The sequence below is a fragment of the Camelus dromedarius genome, chromosome 34 (assembly GCF_036321535.1).
Source record: "Camelus dromedarius isolate mCamDro1 chromosome 34, mCamDro1.pat, whole genome shotgun sequence".
NCBI classification, from domain to species: domain Eukaryota; kingdom Metazoa; phylum Chordata; class Mammalia; order Artiodactyla; family Camelidae; genus Camelus; species Camelus dromedarius.
The window spans coordinates 7,817,656-7,829,312 of record NC_087469.1 but is presented as its reverse complement, the minus strand read 5'-3'; the positions used below and the strand labels follow the sequence as shown (position 1 = coordinate 7,829,312).

Genomic DNA, 11,657 nt, shown 5'->3' with positions numbered 1-11,657 from the left:
GCTGGGTTTTTATGTGTATATTTCTTCCAATAATTGGAAAGACTTTGATTTTCCCCCTAGCAGTTACCTTTTACACATATATATATTTTCTTAATATCTATTAACTACTTTCTCTAAGAATGAGAAAATTGCTACATTTCTACTGAATCCAACACTTCCTCCCCAACCACTTTTAGTTGATTATGTTATTACTGTTTCTCTTTTCTTTCTTTTTTTTTTTTTTTTAACAGAGGTACTGGGGATTGAACCCAGGACCTTGTGCATGCTAAGCATGCGCTCTACCACTGAGCTATTATCCTCCCCACCATTATGACTGTTTTTCTTAATGTTTCCCTTTTAGACCTTAAAATATTCATGAACGCCTATCACTTCATTAGCTTTAAATGATATCTTTGACAAATTGCTATAAGCAAAAATGTTACCAGCGTACTTACACTATTTTCTACCTTGAGCCAAACTTTGTTAGTTATAAAATTTCTACATTATTAAGGTTTATTATAACCTTTACGTTTGGTTCTGCAGCCGCAGTTGCCACGTTGCTTTAGTGTTGGTCTTCGTGTCAGGCACATGGATTTAGTGTCACCCAGTTCTGTTGTACATTCTTCTACTCATCTTTAGATTGGCTGAAATTATCCTCTTACAGATTCTTCAGGCACACGAGACTGATGTTCTTGTTTTGGCATGTTCCTAAACATTTCCTTTATATGTAATTGATAACTTGCCTGGATACAGCATCTCAAGTTACACCATTTATTTCTTTGCACTGATAACGTTGTGGTGATATCTGAGATTACCCTGATTTTATTCTTCGCCTTTAAGGCAACTTGACTTTTTGGGCTGGGAGTTCCGAAGAATTCCTTGTCTTTGAAGTCTAGAATCTTTACGAGATTTGATCAATCTTTACCAATATTTCCCTAGGACACAATAGGCCTTTTTAATCTGTAAATTTGTTTCTTTTTTATTTTGGTAAGTTCTTATAAGTCACATCTTTAAATATCTGCTCTCTTTGTAGGACCATGAATTACACATATGTTTGTCGATCTTCCACAATTGCCATTTGCTCGCTCTCATCTTTTTTTTTAACCTCATTAATTTCTACCCATTTTTTCTTGCCTTTTACAATTCTATCCTCTATAACCTTTCCGATGCTTTCAGCGGTGTCTGTGGTTTGTTTCGGATTTCCTTCCACTTCTTTTCTGAGCTCCACCTTCTCATGACTTACATTCTTTGCGAGTCTTGCCATATTTTTTTTTCTGAATATGTGTATCTCTTCTCTGTGCTCTTGGTTTATGGAAGTAATTGCTTCATTAGGTTAAAAAACTTTTCATGATTGTATGTTTGTTCATTTTCTCCATGGCAATATTTTTCTGGTGGGTGTTTTTTTATCTACTATTAATTTCTCCTCTCTCTTTGTCCCCTTTCTAAACTGCAGTATCTTCATTGTATAAAGTCTTTGGTCGTTCCTTTTTGATTATTAGTTCATCTTTGAGTAAAGTGACTTCTTCTCGGACCAGCTGTTTGCATGAGCTTCTGGAGTGGAGGAGGGAGAGCATGGCCATGATCTAGGCTACCAGAAACTTCCCTATAGGGACATGCATGTATGGTCTTTTAAGCTTTACCTCTCCCTAGACAACTGGCAGTGATGTATGCTGCAGATGCTCACAATGTGCAAGCTCTCTCCTCTGTTCCACCTCACGGAGAGCCTGCTTCCTGCAAATATGGCTTCTCTATATGATTCATCATTGGCCCACCTTTGCTGTTTCTATTTCATGTCAAAATAGGTTCAGGAAAGCTCCCACTGCCAGCCCAGATACCCATACCTGCTCTAATTATTCCTATAAGAGAGTGTTATTTTTTTTTGCTCCTGGGATGTAGCACTTAACTGGGAGAGCTGAGTTTGGCCAGCGTTACCTGGGCTCTGTGCCACAGCTGTTTTCTCTGAGCATCTTTCTGTACCCCAGTTATGTTTGTGTCTGAGTTTACAGATCTTTGCAAACTTTGTCAAAGATAGAGTTTATTTCTTATTCTCCTTGTTGCTTTTGGGTGGTTCAAGAGAAGTGTTTATCTTTTAGAGAGAGAAACACCAACCCAAAGTTCCATATATTATTTCTTTATTTTGTGTATTCTGTTATAGTTTCTACTTACCCATATTTTCTGCTTACTCAAAACACACTAGTAGCCTTATTTCCTCAGCACCTGTTCCCACGTGTCTTCTTAGTTTTCAATTTTGCTACCAATTGGCTCGTGCTCTCCCCGTATTTTCCGATTCAAACTTCTTAGGCAATTTGATTGGCCCATTACCTAATAACCATGATCTTTATTTAGATAGAACTTTTGGCTCTCACAGAGCCTGGGAAGAGCCTTGGATCAAGTTCCTTCCACTGGCCAAGTAGCTGAGGATGAGGGGTCTTCAGTAACACAGCAGAGGACATGGAGTCCTAGACCGTCTTCTTAGCAGGGGACTGTGGGCACAAGGGTTTGTGTGGGCAAACATAGCCCAGCAAATGACTTGGGGTCGGGACTCAGTTTGTTTAAGTTTAGGGTGGAGCCCTCAAACCAAGCCTGGATGAGGTGAAACACAGTGAGGGGTGGTACAAGATGAGACTGAATATGGAGAGGGGGTGGCAGGCTACAGAAGGCCTTGGATTCAATGCTGAGCAGTTTGGACTTAAACTCACAGGCTGAAAACTGGAAAGAGGTGATGTGACAAAATGAAGAGTTGTCATGCCCTGCCAAGCTAAAAGGAGGAAGAGAAGTGGATTTGCACATCATATTGTCCTAAGGAGTCCTGAAAAGCAACATCTTAGAGAGACTTCTCCAGAGCGGGTGGCCCAGACTCTGATCCTATAAGCATCTGCAACTTTATGGAAGTCCTTCCATCCGCTACTGTATTACACATCCTGTTTATTCTCTCTGCACCAGCTCTCCAAGCGGCCCCTTCCTTGTGGGGGTGACTCCATAGTCATTGCTGATCCAGGCCTCCCTACTCCTCACCCAGATTACAGCAATGGCCTCCTGTTGGTCTCTTTTTCTCCCCCTTGTTACCTAGTGTGTCTGTTATGAGCCAAATTGTGCCGGGAAGACCATGTGAAGACACAGGTAGAAGATAGCCATCAGTGAGCCAAGGAGAGAGGCTTCAGAAGAAACCAACCCTGCAGACGCTTTGGTCGCAGACCTCAGGCTTCCAGACTCCAGAAGGGTGAGCAAATACATTTTTGTCGTTTAGGCCCCCCAGTCTGTGGCGCTTTGCTATGGAAGCCCTAGCGGCTAGTATGCCCCTTCCCCTCCTCTGGCCAGAGGGTTTCTGCAATTCAGAGCTGTCCCCTTGCTCTTCAGCACTTGCAAGATGAAGTCTAGTGTGGGCGGCAGCCCTTACATCGTCTGGCCTCCACCCGCCTCTCCACCTCATCTCTCCCTGATGCCCCGAACCCAACCTCAGGCTTCCATTCCAGGGATATCAAACAGATCCTACTTCCCCTGGCAGGCCACACCCCTTCACACCTCCATGTCGCTGCTTGGAGGGCCCTTTGGCTCTTCTGTCTGCCTGGCTAACTCATGGCCAGCTGCAAAGCCCACTCAGACGTCACCTCCCCTAGGCAGCCTTTCCTGATTGCTCCCTCTCCTACATACTCAGCACCTTCTTCATCTGCTCTGTGGGACTCACACCGATACGACTGCCCTTGTTTGTGACCCTCTGCTACAGCGTAAGTGTTGGGAAGGCCTCACTCGTCTATCTTTGGGCTGAGGCCAGACAAGGTGGCCCTCAATAAACTTCCGTTGGATTGGATTGACATTTGGATCTACGGGGGTGATGGGCCTGTACTCTAAGAAGAAAATAAAAGAGAGGGGCCTGGTTACAATCTGACTCTGACTAAGCCTGACCTTAGCGAGGACGTCCCCTGAGAGTGTCTGGGGGGCTGCCTGGGGCACGTGGCTGGGGCATGTTTGTCGGCTGCATGCACAGCACAGCTCGTTGGATGGGGGCCTGTCTCCATTTCTACAAGTTGTGTAACTTGGGACAAAGACATTTCTGACATTTAGCCGTGTCTGCCCTGGGCCCAGCACAGTCTAGTGAAAGCACCAAACAGGTTTAAAGGATGCTTCGGGGGCAGAGAGTAGAGATTAAGAATATTGTCTCTTACCTTAGAGAGGTATGGATTTGAATGTCAACTCTACCTCTCAGTAGGCATGTGACTTTGGGGTAAGTTATTTAATCTTGCTAAGTCTTATTTTTGTCATTTATCAAATGGAGATAATAACACCCACCCCAAGCTGTGTTGAGAGGATTCAATGCAATAATCTCTCTCTCATCTACCTACCGACATCTGTCTGTCCATCCACTAATCTACTGATCCATTGGTCCATCTTTCTGTCTAGTGCTTTGCCCAGTTCCTGACACATCCCAGGGCTTCGCAGATGTCAGTTTTGTAAGGTGAGAAGGGACCATTTTCTTCATTTCCCTCAGAGACAGAGGGGTCTTTTCCAAGGCTGTTTAGATATTTGACCTGAATGTGGTCAAATCAACCCTGGGCCCAAAGGAGAAGAATAACAGTAATAATAATAATAGTAATAGTAATAATAATAGCAATAATAATAATAATAGCAACTGCGCACTCTGTGGAGCACCTAGTAGCTCATAAAATGCTCTGCCGTCCACCATTCTGTGACATACCCCTGAAGTCCACTCAACCCCACGGCAGGAGTGAGAGCATCCAAGTGAGAGGTGGTGAGAGCAGGGATGACCGCAGCCCTCGCATCCTGGGACCCCGCTGTGACCCCTCTTGTCCATCACATTCAGCCCTTTCCCCTGCCTGGAGCCCTGAAGAGAGAAAGCTCTTCCAGAGGCCAGCTGAGCTTTTAAGGGAGGAGGGGTGAACCTTAAGCATCCTTTGCCAGGGCTTGGAGAGAAAGCGGAGGTGGCCAAGACCTGGGCATCCTCTCCCCACCTGCCTGCTACAGGAGATCCCTTCCTTGCAGAGGTGCGCTCTCCCTGGCAGCCGGCCCAGGCAGCCGGCCCCTCCCACGGGCAGTCCCGGAGGGCCGTGTCCTCGTTCACAGACCATTGGGTGCAGGCTGCTGCTCTCTCCTGCCTAATTGTCGTTGTCCTTGTTAACACCCTCCCTCTGCCTTTGTGTCTCACACCACCCACCGCTCCTGGCTCCCCCCACGAGTGCCTCCTACTTGATGAACAAGATGTAAGTATACAAGTTATTAATCTTCCTACCAAGGCAATTACAGCCCCGCAAAGTTCCTCCCTGGCCATGTTGCCTCGTCTATGACAACCTTATCAGGTTAGCAATTTCAGATCTGCATTAAGTGTTCAGAAATCAATTTTCAGCTTATTTTGTGTTGCAAAGTTTGCCATGCCTGAAACCGCACTGCTAATTGAACAAGAGCAATTGATGTTTTAGCAGTAATTAAAGATGGTAATTATGACCAAATCTCCCCCATGGCCCTGCCGTGTTTGCTTTTGGACCTGTCAGAATGGCGGGCAGGCCAAATCAATCTTAATAAAGTTGGTGCTTCAGAAGTCTCCCCCGAAATGGTGTCATCCTCAGGGTGGGGATGATGGAGCCACAGGGAGCAAGGGGGACAGCCTATTTAGGGCTGTGGGGTGACGAGTTAGCAGGACAGTCAGGCAGTCATCAGGTACGACAGCTTGGCTGTCTGAGTGCCCAGCCAGCAGCAGGCTGGGGGTGGGGAAAGCGTTCCAAAGACACAGACGAGCATGCTATACTCTTGCCATTGAGATGCTTACAGCACATTTAGGAAGATATGATGTATGTGTGTGCCCCAAATGACTTCAGAACACCTATTTTCATTCATAAACACTACAGAGTACCTACTATGTGCTAGGTGCTAGCACACAAGCACAAAGGACTGTGACTTTTGTATCTTTCATCCAGGACTTGGAGTCAGTACATGTTGTTGGATGATGTTGGTCTGGCGGTCAAGGAGTGGCTTCCCCTTCCTCTCCCTGAGGCTCCTACTCCTGAAAGAGGCAGCTGGAAATACAGACAGAGCTCTGGACCGAGGTCCAGCCCTGGTGTGGCCCTCCCAGCACTGGCATCCTTGGACCCATTTAGCATTTTACAGACTAATCTGAAGTGAGATGAGGAAGGTGTGATGGGTGGTAGGAGGTCTCACCCACCCTGTTCAGAATGTCAGTGTCAGATCTGTCCTGACCGCTCAAGTTACTGTACCATGAGGATGCTCCTTGTGCCAGGCATCGTGCTTTGTGCCTGGAGATACAGGGATGACTTTCGAGTGAAAGTCTCAGGCAAATCCCAGCAGCTATTGTACTTGTAGGCAGAGGGTTAACATATACAGGACCATGTGATCTCCAGTCTCTCAATATTTTAAGACAAAGTATGTGCTTTGTCTTAAAATGTAGGTTTTATTATTACTCAGGTCTGATGGAGTCAACAGACTGGGAGGTGACTGTCACTGAAAAGATATTTTGCTGCAGTTCCCAAGGGGGCGTGCCACATCACACAGGGCCACAGGGGAAGTCCCAGGGTCAGTCAAGGGGCAGAGGGAATGAGGGGGAAACTGGACAAAAGCCTTTACCGTGGTTTCCGAGGGAAGGGATGGACAAGGCAGGGGAAGCAGGCTCATGTTGGCTAGTGTGATTAATTTCAGTGGGTTCCTGGGCAGAGGGGCTTTCCTTAGTTGTTTGGTACCCGGCCTTGGGGTGATTGGGGTAGGAAGGTAGTGGCCCAGAGTGGCTAAGAGCCCTACGAGAACCCAATAAAGGAGGCAGTTGGGTTCCCGGCTCTCGATTGGTGTATCTGCACAAGAACGATCCACGCTCGGTGAGTGGTTGCTGTCTCTAGGAATTAGCTAGCCCTGGGAGGGGCAGTCCCTCCAGTGTTAGCAAGACAATAATAAACTATCAGATGTCAAGGCATCAGAATAAAAAGACATGCTTAATACATGCTTGGGCTGGGCATGCTGGATGCATCGTGGGCTGTGCTCTGGGAGAGGAATACCATGCACCACTGTTGTTCCTCTGTTTCACAGGGAGAGCTTGGGAGCAACTTTGCAAAACAATCTAAGCATGGGTGCCAGATGTCTGAGGGTATGTGTACCAGAGCCAGGCATGCCAACTGGCCAGTGTCAGAGCTGCTGGAAACCCTGGGAGCCACCAGCCTCCACCAGCTCATTGCAAGGCCATCTAGACAGAGCATCAGGTCACCCGCGGGTGTTCCTGTCTGCATCTCCACAGTGACTAGCAGCTGGTGCCTGGCCATGGCAGCTATAGTCCAGTGGGGGAGAAAGACCAGTAAGCAGCTAATAAGAGAACAGTCCAGCGTCAGGACAGAGCTACGCCAGGTTGGTGGGAGCAGTGAGGAAGGTCCTGGGTGGCGGAGAGAGCGATTCCTGGGAACCGGTCTTTCAGGCTGAGTGGAAGTTGAGCGGCCTGAGATTGGAGGGGTCCCCCTCAGGCAGAGGAGCACAGCAGGAGCAACAGCATGGAGGTGGGAAGCCTTGTGGCGCGTGGCAGGGGCGGCTAGAGTGTAGACGACGAGGCAGGAGGTGCCAGAGAAGAGTCTGGAGAAGGGGACGGGGCACACATCACACCCGGCCTTTGAGCACGCAGAGCCATCTGGAGGTGGGGAACGGTGTGCTGCCGAAGTGAAACACAGAAGGTGTCGGGTTGGCTTTTGAGATGGTTCATCCTAACAGTTGTGTGAAGGTGGCAAGGCAGGGACAGAGATAGCAGCGAGGGCTCAGGGACCTGCTCCCTGGCAGCTGTCTTAGGATGATTCCTGGATCTTTCTAGAGAGGTTAGAGGGACCCCTTAGACAAATGCTCCCCCCCACTTTTGTGTCTGATCCCACGTAGCAGGTCAGTGCAGTCGAGCAGAGGGCTGACCTGTGGCTGAACGAGCCCCACAGCTCTATGCTCAGGACAGCCTTCTTCAAGCCTCTGCTTCAGTGGGGTTAGGAAGAAGCAGACCCAGGTTGATGGCAGCCTGCCCGGCAGCGGTGTTGGGCAGTGCTGTGACACAGACTCTCCCAGAGGAGAGAGCAAGATGAGCACGATCTCTGGCCACAGAAATGTCCACTAACCCCTGCCTGGCACGCAGGCTGTGTTGACCACAGGTGTGTTTCACAGCAAGGCTATTTAGGCACCGTTCACACTCACAGACCGGCTGAAACAGACATGCATACATGCATGTAGCAGACAGGCTTGTAACAAACATTCAGATGAGCCTGCTTGTGAACACACCGAGGTAGAGGTCTGCACAGTTACAGACACACAGGAGTACACGCAGCAACGCCTGAAGTCATGCCTTTGTGCGCTCACTGAAACACCACCCATGTGTCTGCCACGTGCATACACACCCAGGCATCCAGGGTGGACCTGTGTGCATGCTTTCAGCCCTAATGGGATGTTTGCTCTCTGTCCTGGTGGCATCTTTAAAAAACAAGGTAATTTGAGCACCAGACAGGTCTTCAATCAGCAGGCTTAACTCTTCCCAGGGAGGCAGGGGGGATGAGGTGGGGATGGGTGCAGAGGAAGGGGTGGGAGAGAAACTGAGGGCGGGTCCTTTGGCTTCCTCTGTGGGTATACATCAGTCGCCCCTGTCCTGGTCTCTTGTGGGAGGTATTTAGACCCCTCCGATGGGTCCACCCTGGTCTTCAGACTCTAAATGTCTTCAGACTTCAACTTCCCTGTTGGGGTCAGGCCATCCTTCACTGATGACCGCAAGGGCTGGCAGCTGTAATGGGAAGATACTGGTTTCATCTCCACAAAGATGGAGAAAGCGAGTCATGGAGTTTTTGAGTTTAGTGTTTCTCTTACTCAATTCCTGCATTGTTTAGATGAGTAGACAGAGGCCCAGAGGGGACAAGTGACTTGCCCAAGGTCACACGGAAGCCATGTGAGGAGGCACCTTAACCATTACTCTGAGGCACCCTTGTCTGCAAACCACACACCATGGGCTGGAAGAGGCTCCGTGGGGTCTGCCTAGCCGAGGCTTGGAGATGCGCGCCAGCTCAAGCTCAAATCTTATTGGCCAGAATGATGCCACTTATAACACACCTTGGTACAAGTTTAGGACATGTGACCCTGTACCCAGATACTCCCACCTTGCTCATAGGCTACAGTGTGTATTTGGGCTCCTGTTTTAGAAACTCTTCACTGGTCGACCTCATCTCTGTCCCCTCAGTATTGTCCCCTGAGTCATAACAGTAAATAAAGTAAACTTCCCTGGTCGGGACCCTTTCCCAGCAGACAGCAACCCTCCCTGTCCCCGATTACTCAAGCTGCCTGTGACAGCTTAAGCGCCTTCCCTTTGGTGGCGTCTCAGGAAAAGCGAGAACAGCTGGTCATTTCTTCCTGCCGTTTCCCGATGCTAATCCTTCAGGCTGGTCCAATGTACAGACATAAACCTTGCAAGCGCTTTCTAATCTCTGACTTCCACAGGAAACAGCATCAACAGAGAAGACATTGGGGTGGGGGAAGTTTCAGCCAGAAGGCTGGTTTCTCAGCCTCAACCTTGGAGTTGATTGTATCTGTACCTTGATGGGGCTCTGTCCCCTTTCTGGGCTGGGGCTGCTGTGGCAAGACCTTGGGGGGACCTGTTGAGGAAGAGCTGGGAGTTGGGAAGCCTGGCCAAGGCCCCAGGACAAGACGTGCTCATAACCTCCGGGTTCAAAACCCACTGAGGGTCCCCCAGACCCCACATTCTCTCCAGCTCCTCTCTCTCAGCCAGCCTGTCTGTGTTCCCAAAGCGCCTTCCCTGGATGGGTGATTGATTAATTGATTTACATATTTATTAAAATGTATTTTAGTAGCGTCTTTGCCTTTGATGCCAAATCTCATTTCCTATTGTGGGGCTGCTGACAGCCGGCATTGTAAATGCAAAGACACTTTACAAAACAATTTAAATAGCAATTGCCACCAGCTTAAAAATGAGCAAAACAGACAAATAAAATACTGATGAGGAAATTGGCAGCTTCAGGACAAGGAGGGCCAGGGGTTTCTAAACAGCTAGCAGCTTGGGGTTCCGGGATGGTAAAGGCTGTGTAATTGCATCTTTAGAATGGCCCAGATTTTAGGTGTGGATGAAAGGAGGTTAACAGGCGCCGCTCAGGGAGTAAAAAGCGCCTTGCCCTTCTTGGGTTTTCTGAGCAGAGAGGGCTGCAGATGAAGGGAGCAGCCTGGATTTGAGCCCTAGATCTTTGCCCTGCACTGCCAACTCGCAAGGTTGTGTCTGCTTGCTCTGGGGAGCACTGTGGGCACCAGATCTGGCCTGAAGATCTAGGGGACCAGCAGGCTGCCTGTGCTTGTCCAGGCAGTGGAGTGGGAAGAGTGTGGACAGGGAATTCGGCTTCTGGATGCTGGCCCCAGCCTGGCCCAGCTGTGAGTCTTGAGGAGGGTGTGTTCTCCTCTGGGTCTCTGCTTCTCTGTAGGATGCACTGGGGGAGAGATCCAGGAGCACTAGCCTGGGACATGGGAGACCTGGCATCTAGTCCTGCTCTCCACTCCCTGGCTGTGTGTCTTTCAGTAGGTTCATTCCCGCTGTGGGTCTCCTCTATTGCATGAGAGCAAGGGACGTGATGCTTTGTGAATCCTTTTTTTTTTTTTAAATTCTAAACTATGATGTGCTAGGGGCCCATGATACTCTGTGGTCCCACTACTGATGGTCTGATTGTAGAGAGGGAGAAAGGGGAAGATAAGTGAGTGTGGGGTGGTAGGCGCAACCTGCAGAACAGAAGGCCAGGACCAAGCCGGAATTTGGAGTAGGACATGACTGTAGTGTTTCGAGAAAGGGCAGAGATGAAAGCTGTCAGAAAAGAGGGTGCACCCCTCTGCTCCTCGGCGCTACCTACGGAGGTGGCAGCCATCTCCTAGTCGGCATCACGGCTGCCCTCAGACCCCTCGGGAAGCCCGAGATCGTCAAAAAGAGGACCAAGAAGTTCATCCGGCACCAGTCTGACCGATATGTCAAAATTAAGCAGAACTGGCAGAAACCCAGAGGCATTGACAACAGGGTGCACAGGAGATTCAAAGGCCAGATCCTGATGCCCCGCGTCGGCTACGGGAGCAACAAGAAAACAAAGCACATGCTGCCCAGCGGCTTCTGCAAGTTCCTGGTCCACAGCATCAAGGAGCTCGAAGTGCTGCTGATGTGCAACAAGTCTTCCTGTGCTGAGATTGCTCACAACGTCTCCTCCAAGAACCGCAAAGCTGGAGAGCAGCCCAGCTGGCCGTCAGAGTCACCAGTCCCAACGCAGGCTGCGCAGCGAAGAAAACAGACAGCTCGTGCACGTTGTATTTGTGTTAATGAAACCATGAAACTCAAAAAAAAAAAAAAAAGATAAGAAAAGAAAAGAGGGTGCAGCTCTCCAAAGGCGAGTAGGATTTTGCTCGTTCTCCTTGTTCTGTTATCCTTACTGCCCTCTGGTTGCGTCCTGCCTCCCTGGCTGTACCTCCTCTGCCTCCCTCGTTTCACTTCCTCCCACATCCTTAGGGCTGTCGCCCAAGGCCCCTCCTGATGCTGCCTGGTCCTGCTGCTAGATTTACTTCTTGCATGAGCTCATTTTACAGCTATTTTCTCTTTTTCCAGGATGCTCAAATTTTCATTTCCAGCCTTGACCTCTTACCAGAACTGTAGTCTCATAAATCCAGCCGCCTGTAGGACA

At 49.0% G+C, this 11,657-nt stretch overlaps 1 pseudogene; it reads left to right on the top strand.

Annotated features, from left to right (window-relative positions):
* The first annotated feature begins 7,071 nt into the window (after nt 1-7,071).
* Nucleotides 7,072-11,299, top strand: LOC105090209 (large ribosomal subunit protein eL32-like; annotated as a pseudogene).
* Nucleotides 11,300-11,657: the final 358 nt, after the last annotated feature.